Source organism: Dreissena polymorpha, chromosome 4 (assembly GCF_020536995.1).
Source record: "Dreissena polymorpha isolate Duluth1 chromosome 4, UMN_Dpol_1.0, whole genome shotgun sequence".
NCBI lineage: Eukaryota > Metazoa > Mollusca > Bivalvia > Myida > Dreissenidae > Dreissena > Dreissena polymorpha.
Window position 1 is genome coordinate 63,075,124 of NC_068358.1, and position 16,801 is coordinate 63,091,924.

Consider the following 16,801-nt stretch of genomic DNA (forward strand, 5'->3'; position numbering starts at 1 on the left):
GACTGCTTGCCATTGCGGTTGGTCTTCAGACTGTTGCAGTAGTTGAATGATAAATTGAAGGTCAGGGCTATGAAGTTGATCAGTTTTAATGCTGAATAATGACCGGAACTACGTCCCCAATAACCCCACGGTGAGCCTCAATTTTCATTCATGGGAGACTGCTCTACTTGAACCTGAAACACAAATTTACCTCCCTTATACATAATTATTTCGTCCGCTAAACTCTTAACAACAATAGATGAATTGGAAAACAATGAAATAAATCTTATTTTCTAAAATATCTTTGACTTAGATTACTTTTTTAATAAAATTAATGAACAAGATAATGACAGCGCTTCAAAATCGCAAGAAACCACATCAGCAGCACCAACAGAAGGAGCCGGAACATCAGCACCACCACCACTGGCACCAGCATCAACACAGGAAGAAAAAAGAACAAAACCTAACATCAACACCAACAAGGAATATCAGATCTGTAAGTGTGGATAGCTATCTGCTTGAAAACGAAAATTTAAATACAAGAAAGAAAACCGACAATTACATCAGACTTTTCAAAACTTTCCGAAACAATCACAAAAATTAGGCAAGAAATATTGAGAATATACCTCCTCAGGAATTTAACCGTCTGGTCTTCGAGTTTTTGTTGGGTGTGACTAAAAAAGATGAATCAGAGTATGCACCTACATCTTTGAGGGCATTTTTAAGCTCAATGCAAATGAACTACAAACACTATTTGATAAATGATTCTGCATTGAGGAAAGAATTAAAAAGTAAGCAAAAAGCTCTTAAACAACAATTTTATGGAAATAAACCGCATCAAGCATAGGCATTAACAAATATCGAAACTATGTACGCAGCTAAAACTGTGGGAGAATCGAGCCCAAGAGCTCTATTACACTCACTGTGGCTAATATGTACAACCCATTTTGGGAGGAGAACCGGAAAGGAAATTCACACACTTTGCTGGGGTGATGTCAGCCTTGAAGTGGATTATGAAACTTGTGAAGAATTCATCACCTTCGACACTGAGCGTAAGACGAAAACCCGTACTGGTGAAAATTCTAGGGATATAAGGTGATTTTCCTACTTAAATTTCTTTGGAAAAATCTGAATTGATCATTTATATAAAAACTGGCACCGTTTATAAAATATATAATGGATTTTTTCTTTAGTCAACATAATACAAACATGGAGGATATTTGTTGGTTTCGGTAGAATATCGATTTTATTTCACAAGTGATCATAGACATTATTATTTTCACGAGTGGCGAAGCCAGGAGTGAAAATATATTTTTTCTATGATCACGAGTGAAATAATAGATATTTTACAGAATAATTCTAATTTGTATTAGTATACAGTATACTTCACTTTTGGTGGAATATTATTTAAACAAAACATTTCATGCAACACACATTTTTACTATTCATATGAACGTCAAGCCAAGGGCATATGCAGTTCCCGAACAACCTGACAGAGACCCGGTGCATCTCTACAAGCTATATGCCGACAAACGCTCTGTTTACATGATGACATAAGACAGCCCCTTCTTCTTAACTCCTGGCAACAAGACACAGCAATGCTGGGTCAGGAAGTCAGCCATGGGAATAAACAAGTTGCACAGCATAATGACCGAGATGAAAACAGATGATGGTATTCAAGAGCCAAGAATCACCCCATACAGGTTGAAACCCTATATACTACTGGCATAACAAGACTAAAATATATAATAAAAGTTTTATTAAATAGCTTTTGTTTGTCCAATTTACATGCTAAAAAACTTAATTCATAAAATCCCCTGTACTCTACTACTCCTGTACTTTCCGGTTCAATTACATCCAGTACTTGACAGATTACAGTATATTTATTGAAGCGTTTCAAGAGCACACAAAACAATTACAACTTATATCTTGTGTAATATGCCATGTTTACAGTTGAAATGTGATTTTATTTTTTACCTTAGAAATACCCTTTTTTAGTGCAAGAAAGCACTTGATATAGAAGATGAATGACGAGAATGTTCCTGCTCATCAAATAATACAGATTTCAGGGCACATTAATATAAGCAGCTTAAATAATTACAGCCGTTTGAACAAGGAACAGTAAAAAAATATTTCAAAAATACTTTCTAATTCAAACCAGTCAGTTGAAAAGCACAACCGCACTGCGACTGCGTCAGCCACACCTGCATCAAGTGATTTTCCGATGGCATGAGAATTTGTTGTCAACTCACATTTCCAGGGCAATGTAACATTTAATTTTCACAACTCTAAATCTCACATGGGTCTTTCCCAGACGCAGAACGTAGTCAATCAACAGAGGCAATCTCCTACCCGTACACCGGCGGTAACCGTACATTCCCCTTTACAGCGACGCTAGAAGCGAGTCCGTCTTATTGCAGACAGTGACAGTGATTGATATCGAAACCATTTAGCCCAAGAACACTGTTGAAATATGTTTGCGTCCCTATTTCAATCCAGTTATGTGTTATTAATCTAACCAATTGGAAAAGTGGTGTTCAAAACGGCGAGCACTTTCGTAACTTTGAGTTTAGTTGAATACACAAATCACTACGGTAGTATATGATACACTATTAATTTCATAATAATTTAAATTGAACTGGTGTTTGTTCTGAAATTGAATGTATAAAAAAATGTTATTTGAAATAGAAATTGAAATAAAAGATATATGTTGAATAAAACATTGATGTAAATACACTTAGATATTAACTATTTTCTTGTGTAGCTAGTTCTTTGTGCGTTCTAAAAATTGCGGCACCCCACGTGGAAACTTTATTAGGCAAATTGGGAAAATTAACAAATCTACAAGAATAAGCATAAAATAAAAAGAAAATTTGTTGGTTTTGGTAGCATATCGAATTTAATTCACTCGTTATCATATAAAACAAGATATGTGTTTGTCAGAAACACTTTGTACCCTTTTGCGCCGCTTTGCAGCTATATATTTGACCTTTGACCTTGAAGGATGACCTTGACCTTTCACCACTCAAAATGTGCAGCTCTATGAGATACACATGCATGCTAAATATCAAGTTGCTATCTCCAATATTGCAAAAGTAATAGCAAAATGTTAAAGTTGGAGCAAAAAAACACACAAACCAACCAACCAACCAACAGACAGGGCCAAAACAATATGTCCCCCACTATAGTGGTGGGGGACATAAAAATTCACTCGTGGCGTGAATTCAATTTTATATGCTAACGAAACCAACAAATATCCTCTATTTATTGCTTAGTTACATTTTTCAACATATAGGTACGTCTAGTTCTGAAATGCAGAATGTTGTAAGTTAATATCTTCATTTAAGCACACATCTTCTGCTGTATTAAAAGACCCATTCATTGTGTTACTATTTCACTCATCAAAGGCAGAACCGAAATATACGGAATTAATACACGACTCGTACTCATTACACGAAAATCATTCGTACCTTGGGCTTGGGAACATTAATATGATTTCTCCATGGTCCCAAATGCACATACATCAATACAAGGTCAATTATCACAATGAATACCCTTTTTATAACCCTCTAAACGATTAGAACGTAAATACATTTACATATGTGTTAAGGTTACTGCTAAACAAAATCAAGGATTTTCTGAAAAAGTCAATAGCCATTTTACCGCGTGTTTAAGGTAAAGTTGGAATCATTGATTTTTCAAGGTGAAACCTTTCATCGAGGACTTTCCAAGGTCTGTACCAACCTTGTTTTTCTCTCATCGCATGACTATAATAATTTACGTAATTGACACTATGTGTGTAACAAATGAAACAGACAAATTACATATTTTGGTATCACTAGGTTGTTTCGTTATGAAAAGAAACAACAACGACAGAACGTTTGGCATCACTCTCTTTATGTTTTCCCTTGATTTGCACAACTGTTAATTAGCTGCCATTCAATGTAATAATCAACTCTGTATGTGTATCACGAGCAGTTCTGTATAGCTGCCATATTGTATCGCCTTTGACCCAGCACAGTTTAACTGCAGGTTTCCCATTGCAACTCACTGTCGAACGGACACGAAGCTACACGATTACCGTATTATGATGTCAATACACTAGAGTACAATATTCAACATTTTATGGAATAGGGATACACACCTTTCTCTATGAAAACTTGCAAATCTATTTTAAAGTATAGACAACTTAGCATAAGTTGGGAGGGGGGATCATCACCCATTTGAGACTTGATTAACACTATGAATACCCTAACTTTTTCACCAAAAGTAACCCTGTATCTTGAAAATAACCCCACACCCCTGGACAATAGAAAAAACACCACTTGCTTATATGAGCAAACACATGTCAAGTCGACTGTTGGACTAAGCTAGCTAGCTCTTCAAACCAAAACCAGTTTGATTAATTTGGAAGGAACCTGACATAAACTGAACCGAATTTCGTTATACACCCTTTCAGTTATTCGCTTTTACTAGTGTTAGAGTTGTGTCCCTTAGCCGGATGTGACGTCAACGGGGGATAGAAATTCGCCAGAGAAAATAAAATTTTACTGTGTCGCTGAAGAAATCAACGTCTTTAGCACAATATATGCGTAAGTTGCACACATGTTTTATTTTTATTATTTTATTGACGCATATAAAAGCTATCGCTTGTTGTATATTTACTTTTAAGTACGATGAAGTGAGAAAAAATGCATTAAACATTCCGTTTTGTCAAGACACATTTCATGTTCGTACATATACCATTACACCTGGATTGGAACCTAAAAGTAAATATTGTATAAAAATGCCAAATTTTGAAAGCAAAGCGTATTACGAGTTATTTTCAGAAAGTTTATATTTGTAATCATGATTTTATCATAGGAATTATATGATTTCGGGGCTTTTTTTATTCTTAAATAGAACTAGAAAGTAGAAGAATGTGAATGAAAACCAATCAGGAGAACGGGTCATTTAACTTTCATGTTTTTTACACCAAAATCTCTATATTTATAAACTTTCAAAACCGAAACTATCCTTTGTTTCTTTGAGTGTTTGACTGAAGATTCAAGTGTTGAAATAATATAAAAATCAGCTGCAAAAAAAGCATTATATGTGGGTTTTTTTCAGGAATCATCCCAAATGCTATGTTCAGAAACAGTGAAGTACCATGGCTGAACCAGATCCTGTAACAGAAAAGAAAGTACAACAGTACACGACTGTGATTGTCATAAGGTTTGTTTTTTTGTTTAAAATGTGAATTCACTATAATAAATACTCCTAAGTTTATTATTAATATAATTATGCAAATACATACACATTGGTGGCATGAATATATCCGGACATAGTCATGTACCATAAATACACTCTAATAAATATTGACTCGGTACAGAGACCCAACATGAAAGCATACAAGTTCAGCTGTCAGGTTTTAAGCATTATTGCCACTTAAAAAAAAAACATGTAACTTACACTACATTCAGTATCAATCATATTTATTTCAAACCATTTTCTAAAAAAATAATATGATGAATTTTGTATGTTGTATAAGTAACATGATTTTTTTCTAAAGAAGCAATAATGCTTAAAACCTGCCTTTTTATTTTTTGTAGCTGTATGCCAAGGATGTCCCTGGCGCTGTTTTACCGCAACTTCAACCAGAAAGATGCAAAGTTACAGAGTTGCGAATATGGTTGAAATGCCGGGGACAAGCTGTGAAATCGAATGAGACAAAAGCCGAACTTTGCTTGAGGTACTTATTTTATATCGCCTTTTCAGGCCTTTTCCTGGTGTATCTACGGGTCAGTTAAACGGACCCATTCCCTAACCTAAATTGTAATTTGAAAAAAATAATTTTTTAAAAAGAAAGAAGAGGTTATGATTATTTTAACTCAATTATATGTAAATGACATCTAACAAAGTACATTACCATGAATAATATGATTTTTCATCTAATTTGAATGATTGTGAAGGGTTATTTTATAATAGTTTTTCCCAAATCAGTTGATTTTTGGCACGAAAAATTCACGATCCTGCAATTGCTTTTTTCCCAAAATGGCCAGGAAAAAGCCTGCTTTTTATATTAAAAACGCACATTCATGTTGTGAATTTTTTTCTATGTTTCTGTCAACCAGTCTGTTAAAAATAAGTTTTATCTGTTTAGTCAGCCTGACTCGACCACACAGCATATAGTACTTTACAATGTATAACATGCATAGTGGCACACAGCTTTCTGCTTCAATTAAAATCCCTGACATAATAAGTTACATTACTCTCTTAAGTCTGCATTAGAAATTGGATGCCACTAGTTAAATTGTCTTTATACATTTTTTGGTCACAAAGAAGGTAGGGGTGGCGTTTATTAGGTGGAAAACAAGTATCTGAAACAGACTCTGGAGTAGTGCTTTTTTTGTAACACCTTAAATCTTAATGTTCTGTTACAAAGTTTAAATCTTTACTTTTATATATTTTCCAGGGTAAAGAAATTCAGTGACAACCAGGATAACATCCTAATTGTGGATCCTTATCCAGACCAGCCATTTGCAGCTAAGCAGAAGTCGTCCTGTATGAACTGTCAAGGACAATCAACAGTGTCAACAGCGGAAGAACATCTTAATTTGGAAGAATGCACATGGACCCAAAGCACCAGACCGATCTTCAAAGACTTTTCGTACATGAACATTCTGGAATGGACCAAAAGTTCTGGTAAAGGTTCAAAACTGGGTGTTGAAAAGCCTATTCAACGAGGCTATGTGTTTTTTCATGACGGTTATGTATTCGACACATGGACATCTGAACGTAACAGTTCAACAATTGTTAGATGCAAGTGTTTCCGCTCCATGAAAAACCGGTAATCAGAAATAAAGAGTATTGAAATAATCTAAATTATATTTGAAAGTATTCAATTTTGTGTTATTTTAGTGTCAGTATTTGTGAGATTCACCTCAAATCACATTTATTCATTCAATATAATCATAGGATCTCAGCTCATTTTGGTGCAATACCTGTATCTGCATGTTTGTAATTTTCAGATTGTGTTTCCTTAAATTAGTTTATGATTTCTAGCTTTCACATGTTGTCTTTCATCATTAATCTTACAATTAATGATACTTCATACTGTTTTGTGATGAACTATGCTACTCAAATGTGCTTATCTTGCATTATTTCTGTTGTAATAAAGCTTATATCATTGATTACAAAGTGTTTTTACTCAAAGGATTACGCAAATCTGTAGCAGAGTCTTAGTGAAATAGTTGCTATGGTGTCTGCTAAGCAATCTGGAGCAACCAGTTTTGATCCCCATTGAGAATCAGTAATGGTTCTTCCCAGGAAACGAACTTAAGTACTGATTTGTCTCAATATGCATTGGACTTTCTTAGTTTTACCTAATATTTCCCAAAAAAAACTAAAATTTCTATTAACAAAATTATTTATTCAGTAGTCATACAATCAAAACAAATTAACAAACATGATTAAAAAGATGAATATACAATTTTTATGTAAAGGCCACACACCTTATTTGGCATAGTAAATTTAAGTATGAGTGACATATTTTATCTATGCCAATTAGAATATATCTGGTGGTTACAAGGTAGAAATCCATCTTTTTTGCACTTTACAACTTAAAAATAATCGCGTTTGTCGAAATGGATGTGTACGTCTGGAAATCCTACTTTCGGTTTTAAAAGCAGTACTGTTTGAAAAAAAAAATAACTTGCTATTAAACTAGGCTATAGATTTAATTTTATTATGCCAACTAGAATATATCTGGTGGTAACAAGGTAGAAAGCCATCTTTTTTTGCGCTTTAAAAAGTTAAAAATAATCGTGTTTAATATAGAAATCCTTCTTTCAGTTTTAAAAGCAGTTATTCCTGTTTGAAAAATAATTAATTACCTGCTAACTAGACTATAGATTTAATGAATATTTTGCACACTTTCAAATTGCATCTATATGAACATGTACTTTATTTCAAGGTGTGTAGCTTTAAGTACTCTTTAAGCATTAATCTGTAACTAAATCAATGCTTATATCAAGATAATTATCAAAAACTTTATACAAAGCCAAAAAATGTACAAATATTACATGAACAGCCAATGGTTTTTCATAAGCCTACATGTAGTATGATGTACACGAACAACAAATGTTCATATAAATGGTATGTATGTTAAACACCAGGACATGGTATAATTGGGTCTTGGAAAAGAGTGAGCAATGAGCAAACTGTCCAAATTTGATTAATTATCCCAAACAGAGAAACCAGAATGACCTGATCAAATATGTGAAAACTTTTAATCTTGTTAATTGCACGTTCCACTTGAATTCGCTTCAACAGATGTGGTTTGTCCTTCCAGCAGTCGAATAGTGTAGGGATGGCTCCTGGTTTTAGATACCTCCGCTTAGCAAATCCAGATTCATCAAGACAGTCACGTTCAAAATGGAGAAAACAGACAACCGTATTGTGACTTATCTGAAAGAAAAAAAAAGAATAAATAAATATGTGTGCTTTTTTTGAATCACATCAACACTATTTTTCTGACATGAAAATGTATAGTACTTAAAGGGATCTTTTCACGCTTTGGTAAATTGACAAAATTGAAAAAAGTTGTTTCAGATTCGCAAATTTTCGTTTTAGTTATGATATTTGCGAGGAAACAGTAATACTGAACATTTACCATGGTCTAATATAGCCATTATATGCATCTTTTGACGATTTTAAAACCTAAAAATTATAAAGCGTTGCAACGCGAAACGATTGAATAATTTGGAGAGTTCTGTTTTTGTCGTTAAATTTTGTGAAACTACGAAGATTGCTTATATAAGGTATAAAATACATTAAGCATGTGTACTCGGCGGAATAGCTCAGTAGGCTAAAGCGTTTTTACTTCAGGACTCTGGCAGGACTCCAGGGGTCACTGGTTCGAAACCTGGTCCGGGCAATGTTCTTTTCCTTTTTTAATTTTATTCTTGATTTTTTACTGGAGCTTTTACGATCCAATGTTTACATTTATCGATATAAAGCATTTAATGAATAAGTTAAAAAAATGCCAAAATCTGTGAAAAGGCCCCTTTAACATGTTTTATTTTTCTTTATACAAAATCATTTAAAGTTTTACTGAAACCACTAACAACTGACCTTAAAATGTCTGTCTTCATCTCTTCGTATTTTATTCAACCAAACAGCTTGAACTGGATCATCTTCAGCTGGAAATGCATGATAGCTGGGCTTTCCATGGCCTTCTAACAATCCTTAGCCAGTGGTGTGACATTTGGGCACACAGCAGATCCTGTTAGACTGAAATTTTATGAAGATCAACTAATAATATTTAAAAAAATCAAGTGAATAACAACTTTACCAATTATTTTGGATCATTAAAATCAGTATAACAAAGTCCACAAACGTGGTTAACAAATAATAAGATGTGTTTTTATCCTATTGGTTAAGAATTTCATTTTATTTGTATTGATATTAATTATTATATGTCTATAAATGTTTTATTCCCAAATGTTATTTAAACAAATCAATTGACTAAACAATTTAATTTACCTTCAACTTCTTCTCGAGTGATACAGTAATGTCTTGAATCTGTTTTCCATCCGGTTTTGAGTCGAATACTGGTGTTGCTGTGTAAAACTGGACAGCATAGTCGTGGTCATTAATCTGTTGAACAAAATTCTGTTTCATAACATTCATGATAACTGATTCATTGTACTTTACACAGTAATACACATTACGCCGGGTATAGCTTAGTACAAGCTCTAATCAAACAAATAGCTTTTTAACAAACCATATGTTGCATTGGATGCCGTTGGCTTTCAATTTAAAAAAAATGGTCAATTGGTACAAAAGCACGGTATGACTAAGACCAGTACAAGCGTCCTTTAGTTGCTTCAAAATATAAATGCCAACGAGTGTTCATACTTTGACGAATACGAAATGTCCTTAGATAAAACAAGTCAATATTTCCACCTATTTAATCTATATCAACATTTCTGAACAGGATTTATTTCAGTAAAAAATCCTTCGTTTGAACGTTTCGTCCTCGCGAAAACATATAACAGACAAAAACAATACCGCTGCTTTATCAGCATTATAAACCGAATATCAAAATTGCATAAGAAAATAATAAATTATTAATAATAAGGTCAGTACAAACCTTTTCGTTCATATTTTAAGTCCATTTACACCGTTGAAAACACACATTGTCAAACAGACATCTCTTTGTTTGCTTACAGTCGATAATCGGGTATCCCCGGATGACGTCATTCAGGGGAGGTAATTATAATCAGTTAATAACTGAAAGGGTGTATAGAACAATTTTAATTAAATATAATGATTAAGCATTAAACAAGGAAATAATATTCCGAAGACAACTGTTCAGCTGTTCGTCTGCAAGTGTGGCGAATATGGTTAACTGTTTGTGGTGTTGACGTTTTGCTTGCAGACAACAATATTTGTTATGTTAATGTGCTTTATAAAATTAGAGCTTTGTTCAATCAGATAAACTTTGATGCACAGGCAGCAGTATCATACAAAAATTGCCCCCCCCCCCCCCCCCGGACCATACCCCCCCCCCCCCCCCGGACCATACCCCCCCCCCCCCCCGAGCTTACCCCAGGGGTTCCAGATTCTTAAATGGACACCTATTATGTATGGTTTAACTTTCCAACAACAAATATTGACAAAAAATAACAGTTTTAAAAAATACCCCTCTTATAGGTATTATATATACACAAGGTATGAAACGCACTATATGCCTATTGCTGAAAGATTGTGGAACACTGGACGTGAACTTTTTCATCGAAAACACACATGTTTCCATGCACTTGCCGGACAAAGGCAATTGGATTCAATAAATGACATTAAAAGCTTCGTAATTACACACCTTACCGATCATCTCTTCGGCAAATAACCTTAATGTTCAATTAAATTTGACTTTCTCTCTATATGTCTCTCGGTGTTTTATCAACACATGTACACCATTTTAATTTTATAACGCGTCATCTGGTTGGTTGTTCTCATTGTGTTGGCCAATGATATGGCGTTTTAGAACCGAGTATTCGATCGACAAAATATGACAGCAAAACACAGACATGTAGCGAGAAAGTCGAATTTAATTGAATATTAAAGTTATTAGCCGAGCAGGAGAACGGTTAATAGTGTAATCTCGTTTCTTTTACTGTCTTCTAACGAATCCAGTTGGATTTTGTCGGCAACTGCACGGGAACATGTGTGTTTTCGATGAAAAAGGTCACGTCCAGTGTTCCACAATCTTTCAGCAATAGGCATATAGTGCGTTTCATACCTTGTGTATATATAATACCTATAAGAGGGGTATTTTTTTAAACTGTTATTTTTTGTTATTATTCGATGTTGGAAAGTTAAACCATACACAATAGGTGTACATTTAACAATCTGGAACCCCTGGAGTAAGCTCGGGGGGGGGGGGGGGGGTATGGTCCGGGGGGGGGCATTTTTTTATGATACTGCTGCCTGTGCTTTGATGAAAACAAGAATAAACGGTTAGAATAAGTAATTCCAGAACATCAACGAAACAAGAATTTTACAGAATTTCAGTTTTTGAATAATAAAACATTCATTCGTGTATAGCTAGCCAATATCAACATTGAACTTACCTTATGCATTAACATATTGAAGTAACGTTACTAGGAATACATGTGGATTGATTTAAGCGTACGGCACAAAGTTAACTTTTAATATTGTCCATTGTATACGTGTAAAACGCGCACGAACGAACCGAATGTAAACATAGGAAACATTCCAAGCTTTTAAGGTATGCCAATGGATTTCACAAGTGCAAGGTCAATGTTATCGAGCTATACAAAAGACATGTATATCTTTTTCGGAAATTTCCAGTTTCTGTGTAGATTTGTCTCATTTTAGATTCGTTACAACGAAGGCAAAAGAGTCGGTATTGGCATAAATTTAATCGTGATGAATTTCATTGAAATAAAATATTTTATATACGATATATTATACCAATAAAAGATCATTATTTTAATTTAACATTAATTCTTCAAATCCATACGCTGGCTTAAAATTTTAAAAATAAAATATTGGTATATAAATCGCATATAATCACTGTAATGTTTGTGAATAATGAATACATTTAATACTTAAATGTGTCTGCCAAAATATCATGCATACGTCAAACAAAGTTAACTTCTATACAAAGCCTCACGCTTAATTAACAACAATATTGAGGTGTATTGTTTTGTGTTATTTCTATGGTTTATATGCATTATGTAACAATGTGAACGCAAAAGAATAACATTATGATTCTTATCTTTGCATAATTTTCTTCTTGACATTATTTTTGTTTATGAAGTTAAAGCGTGCGTCTGTAGACCGTTTATATTTTCCATCTACAATAAGGCATACATTATATGATATTTAAGCACAATATCACTAAAAATAATGAAAACAGCATATAACAACAACAATAACAAAAACAAACAAAAGCAAACAAAAAGTATCTTGCTTTCAATAATGAATATAAAAATACTTCTGACTTAGAGGACTGTATTTTTTACTTGATAAAAGAGGAAGCAAACTATTAATCATTATGAAATTGATAAATAGTGTGAAAATGTAATATTTTTAATTAAAAGATTTTAATCCACCACAGAAAATAAATGAAGTTCTCGTCATTTTGCAAATAATAAACGTATTTAATAAATGAAAGTCAACATCGTAAAGGTTTTGGTAAAACATTGCACACAACTTGATGTATGAAATGAAGGGCGGGATTTTGAATTTTCGGATTAGCTATCTAAAATTGGTTTTCACTTCTTTCGATAATTATATATGTAGCATAAACTCTTATTTCAAAAAAATTGCGCAAATATGATTGATTAAGCGAATGCACAATTACAACCACAATTATGTGTATATCAACAATTTTACATATGTTTGGAGATTAAGTTGCATAGTTGTTTACATTTGCCATTCAAATAGATTAACAGAAGTATAATTGAAATGTATACTGACTATACTTAAGAAAGTCCGTCGTTTTATGGTAACAATGTTATATTCCTCCACAGGAAGACTCTGTCATTAAGCTTATATTAACGACACGCTTTTTTATAATTCACGGGTAGTGAGGTATTGTACCATGTATAGGTTGTCTCAAATATTCATATAAATAGTTCTCATCGTTAATTGTGAAATTATAAATAAAAATATCATTCTCAATCATTTTCAAGATTATTCATCGTGCTTAGCATCCATAAACATATTATCATTTTTTTTTGAGACAGTGTTTAATGTATTAAATTTGCCAGACAATAAATGAAACAAGTATGCCCTACAAATAACGTACTGTTTTTTTCCAACACGTTTTATTACAAAACTGAAAAAAAAGATGCATATATAAATACATATGCAACACAATATACCATAAATGTAGAGTCAGCGACATACAAAAAAATACATATGCAATAAATCTAAAGTCATACGCAAGTAGAATAGAAGGTGGACTAAATCCCTTACTTTACCATATGAGAAAGAATGACTTACACATAATACACAGAATTTAGAGTTAATGCTTAATGTCTTAGTCCATGTTTAATTTTGTATTTAAATATTCTACAACATCAAATCATTTCCATTATGCATTATACTCTTAAGGGTGTAAATATTACTTTTGCTTATAAACAAAATTAAAAATGTCTTTGTTAGCGACTACATACCAAATAATTATAAGGAAAAAAGCACAGCTTCATGTCAACAGACATTTAAAGTTTACAAACTGAAAAGAATGCTGTAAGTATAAGACAGTTGTATGCAAGTTTGTGTTGGAAAAACTTTTACAAGTATTTATAAACAAGAGTTGTGTTTGTCAGAAACACAATGCCCCCTAATGCGCCGCTTTGAATTTTTTTTACCTTTGACCTTGAAGTATGACCTTGACCTTTCACCACTCAAAATGTGCAGCTCCATGAGATACACATGCATGCCAAATATCAAGTTGCTACGTTCAATATTGCAAAAATTATGAAGAAGGTTAAAGTTTTGGTTAAAGTTTTGGGACACACGGACACATACAATGACAGACAGGCCAAAAACAATATAACCCCGATCTTTCGATCCGGGGGCATAAAAAACAAAAGTAAACAACTAGATGTTCCAGTATATATACGTTTTAAAAGTGTGTATAAATTCTAATAAACACATAGTATCTGCATATGAAGATGAATACAAAGCAATAAAAAGCAATACTAGTGACATTTTCAAAATAAAGACATTTTCCAGGATGTATGTATAAATTGTAGTAAGCAACTAGTATCTGTATATTCAAATAAAAAGGCATAGACAAAAAACAGGTACATGTTAATGTGATTTATGACTCATAGGTACTACCTATAATTTCTTCAAGGATTTCAACTTGGTTCTTGGAGTTCATGTTTTATACAAATTTGTGAAGAACTACAATATTTATTAAATTCAACTAATACGTTTGTTCTACAATGGTTGTAAACAATTCCCATTCAATGTTAAAACATTCTGAATTATTTTTTTAAATTGATATTTTTCTTAGGTTATCATATTCCTACTTTATGTAGTTGTTGGCTCCTGTAATGTTTGGGACGTACTGTTAATTTAGTTTTCATTGATGAATACATCAGATGGTATATTATTGCATAATAGTATTATTAATATTTACAGTGTAATACACATGATTACACCCATTAAGAGAACCGCATAATGATTTCAATTCTACTATTACCACAAGCGATGTTTCACTTTTTATTGGCTAATTTGATATCTGCATTCTTAAGAGGTGTAGTTAACATCATCATATTTGAAATATGCTATAAACATGTTCAAATCATGAATATATGTCCCACTTCCACCAAGGCAAATAAAACATGCTGTTTGTTTCCATTCATATCTACAAAACATATGGTAGTTAGGTCTGACAAACTGTGTTTCGTTACTTTTTTATTATGCAATATACAATATATATTCCTACTCATTTAATTATGTTAAATGACACATTTACTTATGCAACATTTATTTTGTGTCTTATGTTAAAGTTAATTTCGCGAATGAAGAATACAGAAAATATAAATAAACAAAAACAAACTTGGAATACGAAAAGACGAATGTTCACTGTCAGTACGAACTATTAGAATCGGTTGGGATAGTGGAAACAACCGACTGTTTTTACTCCCAAATAAAATTTAAGTTAATGCAAATTTGTCCGCATGTTATATATTTACGACGAAAATGTCATAGATATTAACCATTTCGATGCCGATTCAAAAACAAGTCTTCTTTATGTTCCATTTGTCAACATTAAGCAGAAATGGCTTGTGCTATTTACTTATTAAAATTATAAAGTTGTAAATCTTATATTTGTCATGTTTGGTGTTAAGTATGTGATATTCATTGTCCCAACTACTTGATTATTTATTAACGCATCTTGTTAAATATATCCTGAAATTGATAAAAACAACTAATCAACATGCTATCTTTATTGTGTCAACATATAAATTATTTTTCACAGCTACATCTATATATCTAAATTATTTTACCGTAAAACTAAACAAACGCATACTCATCAGTTGTGATCTAAAACTATCCATTTTGGAGGAAAATATTCCGGATAGACGAATTGCTTACTAAGAGGCGATCCATTTCCGGCCTGCTGCTTAGAGATGATCGTTGTTCCTCCCGCCAGCCAGGCTGCGCACCAACCAAAAGTCCCCGTGGAGACAATTCTATGGTCACACAAACTCAGAACGGCCATATCCACGGCGGCAGAGTTTCCTTCCAAGAAAGCTACCTTCCAGTTGTTGCTGTTGTTATAAAAGTTTTCTTTTACCCACTCGATACCATTAGAACAAAATACGAAAATGGTCTCGTTTCCAAACATTTTAGTGCTCAACTGAATTGCACGAGTAATACATTCTTTTGTTACATGGTAATGACCGAACTCTATTTCCCCTTTCTCAAGGAAATCGCCTCTTCGGACATGTACACCGATAAATGTGAAAAGTATTCCTGTGACATTAAACTGTTTCGAAATGTCATGTTTAATTCTCCTTGCCTCTGACAAGGTACTGGGAACAAATGCAAATTCGTGTTTAATATGTTTCTCAATATTGCGAAAATACATCCATGATAGTAGGTATCCGTTTACGAGGATATCCTCTGTGTAATTGAACTTGGTAAGCCGTTTTTCAAAACCACAACAGAGAAGTTCATTTATAATTCTCCCCTTGGTAGATACGCAAGTAAATGTGACTTTGTTGTCAGACAGTTGAAATGAGGTCAAAAGATCATTTCCACCTTCTATGACAATCTGTGTGAAATTCATCATGTCGACTAGTCCAAGTATTGAAGGATATTGGAACATCTGATTTCCTAGTCGACTTTTCAATTTAAGACTCAAAGTTCCGATGTGACTTACCGTGTTTCTTTTGGATTGTCGGTACGCAAACATCTGAACTAGGACAAACAGTATGATACACAGAAACACCCATCGTTTTGGTCTGAAAAAAACAAAAACAAAAAAACCCATTGAGGATGTTCTTTTCTCACTAACATGGTTATATTGCTCTTACCATTAATTATTCGAAAAACACAACATGCATCTTATTTATCGTTAATAATTAAAAAACACATATAACATAATTACCTATTTTTTCATACTTACGTGGCATTTCCGTTGTTTAATATCGGAATATTTCTACATATTTCATTCATTTTATTGCATACAATCCTCGGAGCTTGTACAAGCATTTGCTTTAAACCGTCATCTGTAAATTAAGTTCATGTCAAAATGTACATAAGTGAATAGCAACGAAAACGTAAC

At 33.1% G+C, this 16,801-nt stretch overlaps 2 long non-coding RNA genes across 2 annotated transcripts; one reads left to right on the forward strand and one right to left on the reverse strand.

Moving 5' to 3' along the window:
- Positions 1 to 4,428: 4,428 nt before the first annotated feature.
- Positions 4,429 to 7,151, forward strand: LOC127876305 (uncharacterized). The gene is made up of 4 exons (XR_008047772.1): positions 4,429 to 4,571; positions 5,089 to 5,193; positions 5,571 to 5,710; positions 6,434 to 7,151. It is a non-coding gene; the product is annotated as an uncharacterized LOC127876305 (long non-coding RNA).
- LOC127876304 (uncharacterized) lies at positions 6,728 to 10,266 on the reverse strand. Its single transcript, XR_008047771.1, has 4 exons — positions 10,115 to 10,266; positions 9,505 to 9,618; positions 9,094 to 9,252; positions 6,728 to 8,427 (listed from the first exon to the last, which is right to left on the reverse strand). It is a non-coding gene; the product is annotated as an uncharacterized LOC127876304 (long non-coding RNA).
- Between the last annotated feature and the right edge of the window lie 6,535 nt (positions 10,267 to 16,801).